This window comes from Lissotriton helveticus, chromosome 2_1, assembly GCF_964261635.1.
Source record: "Lissotriton helveticus chromosome 2_1, aLisHel1.1, whole genome shotgun sequence".
Lineage (NCBI taxonomy): Eukaryota > Metazoa > Chordata > Amphibia > Caudata > Salamandridae > Lissotriton > Lissotriton helveticus.
This window is the reverse complement of record NC_136059.1, coordinates 881,720,392-881,736,861: the sequence shown is the minus strand read 5'-3', so window position 1 is coordinate 881,736,861 and position 16,470 is coordinate 881,720,392.

The window sequence follows — 16,470 nt, the reverse complement described above, 5'->3', positions numbered from 1 at the left end:
GTTGATAAATTATCAACAGACACAGCAGGAGGACTCCTAATGGTAGATACTGAAATGGTTGCTATGAGAGCTATGGTTAAGCAAAAAAACTTGCCCTGATATCATTTTAGCAAAAGAGGGAGGAGTCTGTGGAATTTTGAAAGTTCAACATTGTTGTACTTACATTCCAGATAAAAGTCAGAATATTGAAAAATATATTATAAATATTACTGATTTGCATAAAGAAATTGAACCACTGGAGGTTGAAGGTGTCCTTCAAAGACTGGGAAAAAGTTTCTCAGCAATTAAGCATTGGTTTCAAGAAATAGGTAGTTCAATTATAGGTAAAATACTAATACCGATAACAGTCTTAATAAGAGTAATCCTTATGATAAGGTTATGCTGTATATACAAAGGTAGAAGAGATTTCAGAAACTTGATAAAGAAAAGGAATGAAGAATGACTGGCAAGAATGAGAGAAAAGAATGAGATAGAAATGGAAGAAATAAAAGAAAAGTTTTTCAAAAATTCAAACGAGAAGGAGACAAAAGTATAGATGACATTAACAAAAGGAAATTGAAGCTAAATTTTCCAAAATGTTGAGGGTTATTTGGTGATAAAATCACCAGATGAGGGAATTGATGTGGCAAACACAAAATTTTGTGTACCCCTCTCGAAGTTAATGTCCCATAACGTTAATATTTACTAATTGTATGTTTTGTGAAAATTAACCAACCATAGAGTAAGATGCATACATTATTTTATTATTATAAACGGGAAAACTAACTTTGCTTGCATGTTGCAATAAAAACTAGCTAATAGGTATTGTTATTGTGTTGTGAATTAATGCACAGCTTAAATATAAACAAAATGCAACTTAAATGTGCTTATTGTCTCTGTTTGTGTGGCGGAGAGGTCGAAAATGTAAGTATAAAATGCGTTTATGTGGCTTATTTGCTAGGTAACAACTAATTGGGAAAACATTAGTAAGGTGGGAGGTAAACAGAACGGGTTTATATTCCATAATTAACATAAATCTGTGTTTGTTTCTACGATAGTTCCAAAGAGTGGCTTCTGAGGCCTAAAATAAAATGGACGTTTGGCTAAACAGTGAGCAAGAGCTGAACCGCGCAGGCCCGCCAAAACCTGCAAGTCAGAGTGAACTGCCAGTGCTCGAGGAGGTTCAAGGCTGCCTTAGCCCGGAACCTAGGATGGGTGCCAAACATGGACTCTTGGACGTTGTGATCATGGGAAAGGGTGTCGATGTATCTAATACAAGAAATAGTTACGCTATGGACTGTCCTAAAACAAAGACCCTTTATTTTTCTGCTGAACCATCGAGAAAATGATGTTGCAATGGTGAGAAGATGTTCACCCACCCCGAAATTGTCCAATGAAATTCTGAATAAGAGACGATAGCTACTTTTTAGATATATTAAGTTCGAGAAATAGGGTATAAAAACCCCTGGATTTGACTAGAAGGGGTTGCTTTTCCGATTTCTACTGGAGATGCTGCCCGATTGCTGCCCGATTCCTGGATGTAAGATTCTAACAACTTTTTTACTTGTTTGCTTTGCAGGATTGAAGGATAAGATGAGGGTGTTAGTTAGGGATGTTAGGTGAGAATGAATTTGGAACTATCTGTTCTTTGCTATAATTTAACTGTTTTCTAAAATAAAACGATTTTCTTGAGCTCTAAATAAAATGACCATTTTGAAATAAAAATGTAAGATTTTACTGAATAAAGATTTACTAATGCATAAATGTCAGACATGATAAAGTTTGCTTTTGAATAAAAATGAGATAAATGAAGAAGTAAAAGCTGGTCTTTGATTCTTCCTACGCTTAATTTTCGTTCTAGCAGATCCATTGCCACTATGGTGGTGTGTCTGAATAATTAAAGCCTGAATAAAACCATGGTAAAATGTTTGAAATCTGCAGGTGTAAATAATAAATAGTTAAATAGGTTTAGACGCTCCACCAAATGTTACAGCATTTCTCCATTGCGATTCACCAGAGCCTTGAAGCCAAGTGTAAGTGAACAGGGTAAATGCGCAGTGTTATGGGCCCCACTGATGCATGATTTGTGAGTTTTAAGGTTTCAGGGAAATGGTGAGTATTGATTAGAAATGATTTCTGGAGCAGCGCTGTAGCAACATCTGGTCAGGGACCACACACTGGGCAGGTGCAGGCCATGGTAAGTAAGCCCAAGAATAATGTACCTTAATGCTCATGAAATGTGCCTTTAATCTCCACTGTATGTTTTATGTGTTCTACATCACTGTTGTCTTTCATCACAACATGCCTACATATGGCATTTAACTACATACTAGATCACACCATGGTGGCTAGTGAAAGGATGACACAAAATGTATGCCAAGTGAGTGCAGATTGGATATAAAGTAGTATATAGTGCCATATGATGTGTACTAGACACAAATGGATTGTAATTCAATGATATGAAAACATTTTGCAAAATTTCAATGGACAAATCCTATTGAAATTGGTGTGGATGAGGGTCGCGCTGATGCCAGTTGTGTACTTTTGAGATGAATGTATGGGCTGCTAAGGTGAATCTTGAGTAAGTAAAATTTTAAAATCTCTTGGCTGAAGAGAACATTGCAAATCCATTGTAGGCGGCAACCATCAAAGCTTCTCAACTTACCCACAATATGGGATCCTAGTCAAATGTTGCATTCTGCTTGCCTCCTCTTCTACTGTATTCACTTATATAAGTGAGTGTATAACAAATGAGGTTAAGATGTCTGTTGTACAGACATCATCCATTGTCAGTTAAGTACTACCATGATGTTGAAAATGGATTATAGGAATAGAGGACACTCAAAGAATGATCATAACAAAACTGTGATCTCTAAGTCCAAAATGAGCTTTGTGACTTCATGTGTAGGGAAGCACAAATGAGTATGTCTGAACTCAGAATCTTAAAATGCATCTTTTAGTGAGGGTGACTTTTACATTCTGTGTTTGAAAATACCAATTTTAGAAAATAGTTATTTTCTTGCCTAACCCTCCAGTGTGCCTCTGATAGGTTTGTGTATTGCATGTCTGGCTTTTGGATAACAGGGGCTGGAGAGGGGCAGTGGCTCCAAGGAGCCTGATGAGTCAGGATTTAGACCTGGGCTGCATTTAGAGTCGGGGGAGAAGATTTCCTTTCACTTACATGGGCCTGGTCTGCCTTCAACAATGCTGTCTCCACCTCCGGCCAGGAAGCTGCACCAGTGAAGACAGAACTAATTTTGGCTGGGTCAAGACACTCTCTGCCATCAGAGAACAAAGGATTTTTGTGTATAAAAAGAGGGGCCCAGACTTTTAGTTCATTTCTGGGAATCAATAGGAACCTTTGTCAAGGAGAAGAGCTAGAGAAACTTAGGAGGAATACTGCCGATGTGCTGTTTGTTGTCTGGGTTTGGCCTCCAGTGGCTGTTTCTGCCAATGAAAGGAGAAAGTACTTTGCTTTGTGCTGTGTCCACTGCTCGAAGAAGATCTCCAAGGGCTTGAAATAGAGCTTGCCTCCTGTTAAGAAGTCACAGGGACACAAAAGACTTCCTGCAACTCAGCTGGTGCTGCTGGACTCTGCCATTTGTGAGTCTAACGCTTGCCTGAGGTGCCTCCTGCAGTCAAAAGGCCTAAGAAGTGGGTTTTGCAGCTGCTCTCTGCAAGAACCAGTGCGAAGCATTGCAAAACGCGCAACGCCTCTCGGAACCGACACTGAGTGACGCGAAGCCGCGCTGAGTTCCGCTGAGTGACGCAATGCCGCGCAGCTACCAGCACCGCCATACGATGTGAAGCCTTGCAAAGCGATGCCTCACATCCGTTGCGGAACACATCGCACTGGGGCGCCAAGTCTGCAAGAACACAGGGGCCACAGTAAGAAACCAACCAATCACCTCCCCACACAGTAAGAAACCGACGTATCACCTCCCCTTCAGTAAGGAACTGACACATCACCTCCCCTGCATGGCAGTAAGGAACCGCCGCATCACCTCCCCTGAAGTAGGGAACCAACGCATCGCCTTCCCTGGGTGTAAGGAACCGACGCATCACCTTCTCTGGGGCTGTTTTTGTTTGTGACTGTGATGCATCCAAGGTACTTTGTGTTGAAAGTATTGCATCCATAGTTTGCTATGAAGAGATTTGTTTCTACCTTTGAAAGTCGTATTTTGATTACTGTATTGTGGATTTTTGTCATTTTGTTCTTATTTGGTTTAGATAAAGATTTCTTATTCTTCTAAAACTGGTGTGGTGTCCATTTGTAGTGTTTTCTCTGTATTACTGTATGTGTTCACACATGCTGTACACAGTGCCTCTGAGATAAGCCTGTCTGCGTCTGCCAAGCTACCAAGGGGGTGAGCAGGGGTTATTTTAGAAGTGTATCTCCTTTACCCTGACTAGGAAGAAGGGTCTCTACTTGGACAAAGGTGCAAACCATTGCCAACTAGAGACCCCCATTTCTAACAACATCTCACATATGAAATCTGCAATGCAACGTTTGATCTGATGTGCAAATGAGAAGCTGGTCAGACTAGTGATGTACACTCCTTTATACTTGCCAACATACAACACCATACTCATGAGGCATGATGGTCTTAACGGTGAAGGTAAAATCAATGTAATGTGGAAGCGTCCTGATTATTTTCCCCTTCCTTCAAATATCCTTAACCTCATACACGTTTGTCTGTTGATGTGTCATTTCATTGATGTCAGTGCTGTGTGGAGGTAACAGCTGACAACTGCTGCATGTAAGCAGGGGCCCACATGTAATGTCCATGAGGTAAACATGCTGCATATTGGCCAGGAACATCATATCAAGGGTCATTGAGAAGGACACATACATGTTAGCTCATGGTTACCATCTGGTGTACTGAAACATGGATAGATATGTCTCATCACGGCTGCTGAGAGGAAGACACCAGTGCTGCATACAACACCATCCCGGGGAATGCAAGACATCCTGGCTGCAGCAGTGAAACCCTCTCACACCCACCTGTCCATCAGGTAGGTGTGGCGTGAAGTGTTTCCCTATCATAGATTCCAAAACCAGAAATATCCAAATCCCCTTCTGCATAGAATCTGCAATCAGTGTTCACAAAGTTACATACATACCATTTCATTTTTATAAGTGTCACATGTGCCTAATTAGTAATGCAGATCATTGAGTATGTTGTCACTTCCTTCTCCAGCTGCTGGATCAGGGACCGCTTCATCAACTATACCTAGGAGCAGCCTGGTTCAGCAGCTGACATCAGGGGGGATCGCAAAGGGACACAAAGATGTGGCTTGAGCTAGTGAGTTTGCTTGTGTATTGTGCATCTCTATTCAACATCTCAATGCTATGCTGTGAGCTGTCACGTGTAGGGGTACCCAAACCATGTCACATGTGCTTCATCTGTTGATGCAAAGTACAGAAGAACCAACCCTTGTGTTGCACCACATTTTATACTAGGTCAATATCTTATCCTGTTGCAACCTCTGTGTTCCAGGTGATGATGACAATGAGGAGGATGAGCCTCCACCAGTGTTGGGCGACGGACAATCAAATGGGAAAATTCGCTGCTCCTCCAGGCAGTAATGTCAGCTGTAAGTACTGTGCAAGAGGAGGAGGATGAAGTACCCGAGGATGATGAATCTATCTGTACATCGTCTCAGAGGATGACAATTCAGATTCCAGGGCCAGAAAATTTCCCACATCTGTCAAATTAGGCAAGGCCTCACACCCTCCACCCAGCAAAGTGCCTCAGCTTCAACAAAGAAAGATTGCCCGTCCTCAGCAAAGAGCTCATTCGCACCCCAATACATACATCACTCTCTCACAGCCCTCACATCCAGAACAGACAAGGTGGTTCCCCTACAAACTCCTCACTATACAGTGCATCCCAGGCATTCTCTTGACCATTTGAGGGAAGTACCAACCCTGTTGTGGTGCAGGTATCCCCTGGGCACCATTCTACTGTTCATATGCCACCCTCCCCCCTGCTGTTGGACCTGGTGGTCTCATCCATGGATGACCCCTGCAGAGAGGGTGTGCACATGGCTATGGGGGCCAGTGGGAGCAGGACTTCTTCCAACAGCTGTCAGATGTGAGGCAGTACATTCATGCCATAGGGGTTACCCTGTCAGACATGTTTCAGACTCTGCAGCACATACACCAAATCCCTCAGGTGGTGGACAGACTGACCCATGTTTTGGACAGGATGGATAGATCTTGGCAAGACATGTCCAAGAATATCAGAGACATGATACCCATCCAAAGGGAAGAGAGTGTAAGACACCATGCTTGGTCATGAAGATGATGGAGGGCATACTGAAAGCTATCCATGGTCTCCCTTCACGGTCAACATAGGGAGGGGAGTCATCACATCTGCCTGCAGCACATCACACCCACAAATCTATACTACAAACTGCACAGGACCACAGCACGGTACACACCCACCACCACCCCCTATACAGGCACTCCCCCCACCTGCACATCCACCACCACCCCTGAACAGGTACTACCACCACATGCACAGCCACCCCCTGTCCACACCCAAACACCAACTGTACAGACACCATCCACCCCTGCACATGAACTTCACCCTTCACAGGCACATGCACCATATCAACCTGCACCTCGGCGACAATCCAGACATAATCCCTCACAGCAATCTTCACCTCCAAATTTGCCAAATTGCAAGCATGAGCCCCATTGATCACATCCAAAAGATGTGGACCGGCGTGATCATGTGTAAATAAAAAGTAAATCTCATCACAAGTCAAGACTATGTTGGGTATTATGTCCTAATAGGCAATTGTTTACCAATTGTGTGGCCTAATGATGTGACAATGGATGTGTGTATGTGACACATGTATAAGTGTAACCCCATCATTGCAACAAAAAAGTGAGGGATTAGAAATACAACAACAGTCCGTTTGGAAGGGAGAAATGAAAACAAATGATGTTCTTTAATATAGCAGGAGAAGGGAACTTGGAGTGGGGTGGGGAAACATAAATATAACTTGCCAGACAGCATCAGGGTAATCGCTGTGTATATATAAGGGGCAAACTAAATAATTGTCCAAAAAGGAAGTTATGTCCAACAGGTCAAGTGGCCTTCTGGTCATCCTCAATTTGCACAATGTCCAGATCCTTTGAGTCCGAGGCGGGCTCCTGTCTGGCCGGTGCAGGACCAGGCACCACACGGGGTTGGGACACACGAGGAGTACATGGGAAAACAGTGTGGTGCAACAGACAGCGGGAGACACCGAAGGTGGTATGGGAAGGAGGTTGGGAACCAACAGACAACATGGCTGCAGTCATGGAATTGACACTGACACTGAGGGTGGTCATAGCTCGAGTAGTTTCCTCTCGCATCATGAGCAGCCCTGTACACATTTGCAGAATAATGCGAGAGGCTATGTCTGGCTGACACTCACATGCTCATATTAAGTCCTGTTGTATAGCCACAGGAGTAACAACACAGGGAGGGGTCTGTGTGGAACATGAGGGGTGTGGTGCCTCGGGTTCGGAGATGATGTTGATATCTCCCTGGCAACCCCGATGAGGGGGACTGGTTGCAGGGAATACAGCTGGAGGCCCCAAAGGAATGGGGGCCTCTAGAGGTTTTTTTTTTTTTAGAGTTTTATATAGCGCGAACAAGACCCGAACCGAATCAGGTATCAGAGCGCTTTACATATTTTCCAGTTACGTTACATGAAGACACACTTTCATTTTAGGCACGGGGAGATTACGTGATTTGCCCAGAATCACAGGAGGTTTTGGCGTCGTTACCGAGACTCGAACCCAGATCCCCAGGTCCGAGGTCTGTGGAAAAGTAAATTTTGCCATGTTCTGTGTCCCTACGTGTCATCCATCATATGTTATGTGTGCATGATTAAATATGCATATGCATTCCCCATGTTCGATTCAAGACGCACTTATAGTTGTGTCCACCTCTAGTATGTCAGTTTCCAGTTCTCGTGAATACTACGTATATCAGGCCTATGTAAAGCTACGTTGCCACGTTTCTCAGTGTGCACGTTATTCCATTGTAAAGTCCCCGTTTCTAGGCCTCAAAAGGGCCTGGACACAAGATTCAGCTCCTGTCTCCTAAAGCCTCGCTGAGGAGCGATACAGCCCCCACCTGTATCCTCGACCCTTCACTTACTTCCTGCCTCACAGTGCCCGGTTCAGCCTGGCTCAGCCTCTGAGTCTGCCAAAAGTATGTTATAGTTCCAGTTATCAGTTCAGTCCTCCTTCTCTGCATTCCTAAGCTACTGAATCGCATCAATAGTTTCCGTCATTGTCTAGCCTTTCCGGCTCCACGTTAGAGAAATACTGCATTTAATGGTCATTCCATATTCTTCATCACGCACTACATGTAGAATAATGCATGGTCCAGTCTTAGAATCAAGTTAGCCTTTCCCCTCCTGACTTCTAGTTTATATCAACATGTTCCCTAAACATCAGATACTAGATACTGCTTAGGTACATGTCGCCCTGACTCTCCAGACTTCAGTCTCTGCTCCTAGCACAGAGTTCGAAGCCCCCAGCTTCTCCTAGTGATGCGTCATTGCTAGTTTGCGCGCACCACCAGGTTAGAGGTCCCGGCTCCTTAGGTAGCCCCCTCCATGGTTTCCGCCCCATTCATGACATATTCTGTTACGTTTGCATCACATGTCTATGTATACGCCCTGTTACACCTCTTTTCACCCTTATCTTTCGCGACTGCTACGCGTCACACCCTTTGCTCCACCCACTGCTCCGCCTACCATATGTACTGTAATGCAACTGTTTTACTATATATGCTTGTGTATTGTTATTAAAATGCTAGCGCGCTCATCCCAGATCCAGGCCCAGCAGCTGCTGGGCCCTGCCATCCTATTCCTATGCAGGTTGTCCTGTTCCTGTCCTTTATGCTGTAATAAACCTGCGAAACTCCTACTACCTCGGATTTTGACTCTTATTTATTGAGCTATCTGTTATTCATTTATACATTCAAAAATAGGGTATTATTTATTTATTTACCACATAATGGCGCCCGAATAGGGACTTGCCCTTTCCCCACGCGTCGGTGAAGCCACGCCGACCCCCTGACCCTCTGCAGTCGTGACGGAACTCTTCTGCGCACCGGCAGATATTTCTGCTTCAAGTATCCCTCAGGCCCACGGAGGAGACGGAGGAGGCGGTCCAGCATCCAAACGAGACGGTGGAGGAACGCGGCGAGTCCCGACCAGAGCCCAAGCCAAGAGTCCAAGGTCCGAGGTATCCGGAGGCCCACCCGTAACTGAAGTCCGAAGTTCGCCCGTCCGGCGTCCAAGCAGTCCCGTCCAGTCTGAGGCCTTCCGTTCTTGCTGCCCGGTGAGTACCGTTACTGGGGTGGTATCTAGACAGGGTCAATCTAATTGACTCTGGTCCGTGGGTTGGTGGTACACAGACCCACAAACGAAGTGTCCACTTCGGTGGATGCGGGTCCTGACGTGTCTCTTCATGAGACCGGTAAGTTTCGTACTGTTTCAGCAGTGCATCTAGTTTCTGTTCTAGTCAGTTCTGTTCTCGAGAAAATTCATGTATTCTGTGTTCCGTATTCCAGGTAGTATTCTGTTCGAACTGTTATTTTAAATGTTCTTCATGTATTTTAATGTCGTGGTATGAATGGGGAATAAGTATCGTGTTTATTGTGTATTGTATTGTGTCTAGATTACAGTTCAGTCATGCCCTTGTTTTCCAGGTTACGTCAGTTAAAAACCAGAAAGGGTCTGCTGGAAGCAGCAGTTCCAGTTCCGCCTAGGGACAGTCCAGGTCATTTTATGTATCAGAAGCATGGCATAAGCGCCATATTGTATCTAGATTTATGGGTAGAGTATACCAAACAGTTTGAGGAAAAGTATAGATGGCCCGTATCGGGTACATGGGATGCCGAATGCATCATGCGAGTAGAAGAAGCATTATGGAAAAAGAAAGCCAGACAGTCACAGAAAGATGCCATCGAGTTATGGCGCAAAGAAGCTCATAAAAGAACTGAAAAGGAAATCAGAAAGTCAGAATTAAGTAGAGAATCCTTAGAACGAGCACAAGAAAAAGAACTAATCGAGATAGGTGAACAAGTCAAAGCCGAACAGTCAGACAGACAGAGGCATGCCCTTAATAGGGGTATGTATCCTCTCTTTGCCGAGGGCTTGCCAAAAGCGACCCCAGAGGCATCCAGTAATTTCCCGCCACCATTAGTTCCGACCAAGCTACGTCACAAACAGACCGCAGCTGATATATTTATTTCGTCCTATCTGGACGACACAGTCCCAGAATATGCAAATCCTGTTCGCGCTCCGCCAGTCCCTGTAAATCAGGCACTTCCCGCTCCTCCAGACACCGGAGTACCTGTTACGGTACCCCCGGTCCAGCCCGCCATACAAGTCCAGCCTACATTTCCATTTCCCACTCTGCCAGGACGAAGAGCCTCAGTAGACGACTCTAGTTTAGGGGCCGCAGGGGGAGGTACTCCTCAAACCCCGCCGCCACACAAGCGTTTAACGACAGCCGAATTACATGCACAAGCGTCACAGCGTACGCCCAGACATCAGACTGTAGCAGAAATAAGAAAATCCCTTGCCGAATGCGGCTATGATCCAGTCCCAGGCGAGGATAATATGGTTTTATATTCATTCCGCGTAAGAAAGGTGGCCGAGTATCTAGTCACCTTACCGAATATGAAAGAAGATCTAGACAGAATATATCGTTTCATCCGTACAGGGGATGATCCAGAAAGCATTAGCGAGGCCATGTCTCAAAGGAAAGCCGAGATCCAGCTCATGATATTAAAGTTTCTGATCAACTGTCTAATAAGAGAACAAGATTACCCGTCTAAAGATCCGGCCGAAATGAAAATCCTGACAAGGTGGAGTGATAATATAGCCGAGGGTAAGCACAAGACCGTCGGTGCTATGGAGAGTATGTACAAGAAAATCCGTAGAGAAATAATGAAGATACACGAACAACGTAAAGCAGCACAAGTAAGCGAGAAAGAAAGTAACTCTGATACTGAAGAGGTAGAGGACGAGAATTCCGCCAGAATAGCGTATGTAGGAAAACCTAGATTTCCAGATCGCCATTTACGCCTAGAACACAAGTCTATTTTTCATTCTCCAGCACCAGAACAAGGTTCACTAGAACAAGTATTCCAAGCTACCGATCACATTCTGAAATCACGAATCGGTTACAGTGAGTTAAGTACCATGCATGAACAAGAACTAGCCCGATCAGCAGTCCGATGGATTACTGATTCTACCACTTTTCCAGACGAAATAGTGGCACAGATGTTTCTGAAACTGCCCCCAGCCGAGCAACGACTGGTGGGTATGTATATGATTCAGCACCTCATTACTCTGTATGAGGGCCAACATTCTGATCCAGGTCCGTTACATGATATCCTGAACGAGTTACTCCAGTATAGGTGGAGAGGTCTAGGTACCGATTTAATTAGTGTCATTCTAGAACAGCGCCACAAATATAGAACGTTTCTGAACCCGCATTTTGTTCATGTCTCACCCCCAGAAAGTAAACCATTTTACATAGACAGACAAAATCCGTTACGAGAAGTCCACCCAGTTAGAGGAACGGGTGGCGAAATGCAGCGAGTGTTTGTATACACTCCAATAACAAAGATGGAACTCCTCGAGATGAAGAAATTAATTCCCTGTCATGATAAAGATCCAGCAGGGTTCCATAGAGAATTAAAAGACATGCTCCGTATGGGAGAATACACGTATCCAGATATAATTAAAATGTTAAAGGTTCTGCTGCCCGCAGGGGTGTATGAAAAGCTCAAGGAAAAAGAATGGGAGGTGGGGGAGAAAAAGATCGATTGGGCAGTTCTAGAAGCTGAAGACAAGGCACGAGTACCAGGTACCGGTCTTGGAGATAAATGTAAAGAATTACCGGAATTATTAATACAAGTTTTACCCAGATTATTGACAACTAGAAAAGAAGACTGGGATGCAATCTCAGCCTGTAAACAGAAACAAGATGAGGATATTAGTGATTTTTATTCTAGATTTGAAAAATGTTTTAGCATCAACAGTGGCCTCAAGACAAGTAGTGAGTCATACCCTCACCTTTTTGTTACTAAATTAGTCGAGAATTCAAGCCCACAAATTAAAAATCGAGTTCTGAAAGTCGAAAGTACCTGGCAAGCTAATACCCCGTCCCAGATGTTGCAGATGCTTCAATACCACCAGAATAGAATCAGAGAAGAACAAGAACACGAGAGAAAACGTATGAAAGACACGAAAATGAAAGTACTAGTTGCACAATCTGTTCCTCAAGACAGTCAGAAGAGGGGTCCGCATCAAGCCAGTCATCCTGCAGCTCCCGTTAAAGGGACATGCAATTATTGTAAACAACCAGGTCATTTTATAAATGAGTGTGCAGTTCTGAAACACAACATAGCTACTGGTAAGACTAAAGAAAGACCACGTCCGCCTAGACAAGAACAAGTTTCACAGACTCCTCAGCCACAGAATGCACAACAGACAGTTCCAGTACCGCAGCCTATTGCTGCAACACAGCACGTTACACAGCAGATGTACCAGTATGCACAGTCTGAGTATCCAGAGTACCAGCAGTATTCATGAAACAGCCTAGAGAGGGAGGTAGGCTTGCCTCTCATCGAGATACCTGTAGATCAAGAAGGTCCCTATGTTCACAGTCAAGTATTAGGGAAAGACAGAAAGTTCTTGATTGATACAGGGGCAAGTAGGACCACAATTAGTCACGCCGAAGTTCCAGGGGCTCCGCTCTCAGGCTCAAGAAATGTTTCCCTTGGATTTTCAGGAAAACCTATCGTAAATGAGATTTCAAAGCCAGTTACTCTAGAAGTAGGTCCATTGTCCCGCACTACTGATCTGTTACTTACTAAGTCATGTCCAGAAAATCTATTGGGCATTAAAACACTGAAAGAATTAGGTGCAGTTATATGCTGTTCCCCAGAGGGAATACGATTGTTCCTACGTGACTTTAAGGGTCACTATGTATTACGAGATTTTGATTCAAGACTGTCTAATGTTCCGCAGCACTTATGGGCGCAAGGTCCAACTGATGTAGGTTACATGCAAATCACACCCTATCGTGTGACTCTCAAGCCAGGTGTAGTGTTACCACGAATCAGACAGTACAGATTGCCACCTGAGGCTGTAGCAGCCTTATCCAAAATTATTGACGAGCTTATTGCTCAAGGAGTGGTTGTAGAAACTGACTCCAATGTATGTAATTCTCCGATCATTCCAGTCATGAAACGTACTGATCCAAATGCACCCCCAGTATATCGATTAGTGATTGACCTACGAGAGCTTGATAAGTGTATTATTCCGCAGTACCCAGTTGTCCCAGACATCTCTTCCCTATTAACAGCCATTGATTCCGAAGCCACGTTCTTCACTGTCATAGACCTCAAGAACGCCTTTTTCAGTGTTCCTATTCATCCAGACAGCCAGTTCCTTTTCGGATTTTGTTTAAATGGAAGGAGCTATATGTTTACACGAGCTCCTCAAGGTTTCACAGAAAGTCCTAGTATTTACAGTCAAGCACTCAAGAGACAACTAGACAACATTCACATGCCAACTGACACTGCCCTGCTCCAGTATGTCGATGATCTACTGATCACAGCCCGTTCTGAACGTGCTTGCGAGCAAGCATCCCTTACAGTCTTGTATTTCCTAGCCGAGATGGGGCACAAGGTGTCCCCTTCTAAGCTTCAATTCTGTGTCCAGCAAGTGGTCTACTTAGGACACTTACTGTCCAAGAGGGGTAGGCAGTTGACACCAGACCGTATCCAGTTAATAGCGAGTCTTCCTCAGCCCAAGACCCAGAAGGAGGTACGTGCTTTTATCGGCCTCACTTCTTATTGCAGACAATGGATTCCTCAGTATGCATTTCTAGCCAAGCCACTGATACAGTTAACGACACAGGAGGCAGCCGTATCGACTGTTCTCCCTTGGACATCTGAACATACACTTAGTTTCAATGAGTTAAAGAAAGCCCTATGCCAAGCTCCAGTTCTAGCTACACCGAACTACAGTAAGCCTTTTACACTTTTTGTTACTGAACGCGAAGGTACAGCATTATCTGTTCTCACACAAGATCAAGCAGGACAATACAAGCCCTGTGCTTATTTTTCGAGCACATTAGATCCTGTAGCCCAGGCTCTGCCTGCGTGCCTCAAGTCAGTTGCAGCCACAGCACTAGCTATCAGACAAAGTGATTCCATAGTCTTAGGACACTCCTTGACAGTACAAGTTCCACATTCCGTGGAAGTTCTTTTAAACCGAACACAAACTCAGCACTTGACAATTGCACGTTTAACAGGTTATGAATTGACACTGTTCCAGCCACACATAGAAATCAGACGCTGCAACATCCTTAATCCTGCTACACTGTTACCATCAGTTACTTCGAATCCTGACCCACATAACTGTGTGGAAGTAGTTAACATTATGACCAAGCCAAGACAAGATCTGACAGATACTCCGTTACCAGACCCCGACCTGACACTTTATGTGGATGGTTCATGTATGAGAACTAGTACAGGAGAACTAGTCGCCGCGTATGCAGTGACTACTGACACTGAAGTTATTGAAACACACCGTATTGACACCCTGTCTGCTCAAGCAGCAGAGCTAGTTGCTCTGACACAAGCCTGCATACACGCCAAGAACTTGAAAGTTAATGTTTACACAGATTCACGTTACGCATTCGGAGTTGTACACGACTTCGGAGTGCTCTGGCAGTAGAGAGGTTTCATGACTTCTCATGGAACCAAGATTCAGCATGGTCTCCTTATTCAAGCTCTGTTAGACGCAATACATTTACCGACATCTATTGCTATCATGAAATGCAAAGCACATACGAAAGTTACTGACATTATTTCCCAAGGTAATGATCTAGCAGATCGCACAGCCAAGCTTACAGCACAGACTCTAGACTTTCCAGTTAATCCGACACAGACACACACTCCAGATCCGATTACATGTATGACAGTTAAAGACCCTACACAAGATGTCATAGACATACAGTTACACGCTACTCCCGAAGAAATCAAGAAATGGTCCGAACAAGGAGGGGTCCAGACAGATCAAGGATGGTTAACGAAGGGTAGAGCCACATGGTTTCTCCCCGACTCTATGCTTCAAGTCATTATTAATACCGCACATAGTCCAGCACATTTAGGAGAAAAAGCTATGTTAGACAGTATCCAGAACATTTGGTTCAACAAGCATTTACGAGCTGCAGCCAAGCAGAAAGTCCGTACCTGTATGATATGTTGTCAGTTTAATCCAGGTAAAAGTGTCCCGGTGGAACAAGGTGGATTCCAGCCCCCTGACCACCCTTTTGAAGTCCTCCAGATGGATTATATTCAGATGGAGCGATGTCGAGGTTTCAAGTATGTTCTTGTAGTTGTATGCGCTTTGTCCAGGTGGACAGAAGCATATCCAGTCCCAGATTACACAGCCGCGACCACTGCCAAGCAGTTGGTTCGTGAGTTCTTCCCCCGTTATGGACTCCCTAGAGTCGTATATTCTGACAACGGCCAGCCATTCTCATCTGAACTCATGAAGCATGTTTCCCTTTTGTTGGGGTACCAGTGGAAGTTCCATTGTGTACGCCATCCTGAAGCAGCCGGTCTTGTAGAGAGACATAACCAGACTCTGAAAATCCGTATTGCAAAAGTGTGTAAAGAGAAAGGTGTGGACTGGCTAGTAGCTCTGCCAGTCGCTTTATTTTATATGCGCATGGTCGCACATTCCAGATCAGGTCTGTCCCCGTATGAGGTCGTATTCGGCCGCCCCCCAAATATGTGGGGTACTCCTAGACCCCGAAGTATTACCGATGTTTCAAGTAATATGCTGACAGATTACCTAGCTTCCTTGATGTCTGCCCTCAACTCATGTCGTTCACAGGTTGCCGCCGCATTTCCAGACAATACCGAGGTGGCACCGCATGAAATCGTTCCAGGATCCATGGTGATGGTGAGGAATTTTGACAGATCAAGTCCGCTGGAGCCTCGCTGGAAAGAGCCCCGACAGGTCCTCCTCACCACCCGTACAGCCGTGAAGTTGGAAGGTCGCAAAGGCTGGGTGCACCTTTCTCATGTAAAACAGTTTAATGGACTGAAACCCGTCTTAAAGAACATTTCCCAGGATTTGAAGGATTGCCAAAGCATTGTTCTTAAGGACTGTCCCGCAAAAGACATTACTACATTCCCTCCCCTGTTAGAGAAAACTCCGCAACAGGAGTATAAACTAAAACTCCGGTCTAGTAAAATAAGTCAGTCAGTTTGATTGTCTAAGTCCTCCCCTAGGTGAAACGGTTAGACTGTTTCTGACATGTATAAAATAGACCCCCATAGTGAGAGAGTTAGTCAAAACTCAATCCGATGTATCGTTTTTCTATGTTTCATATTGTTTCTCAGCATTATGATTTCCTGCACCAGTTATGCATTT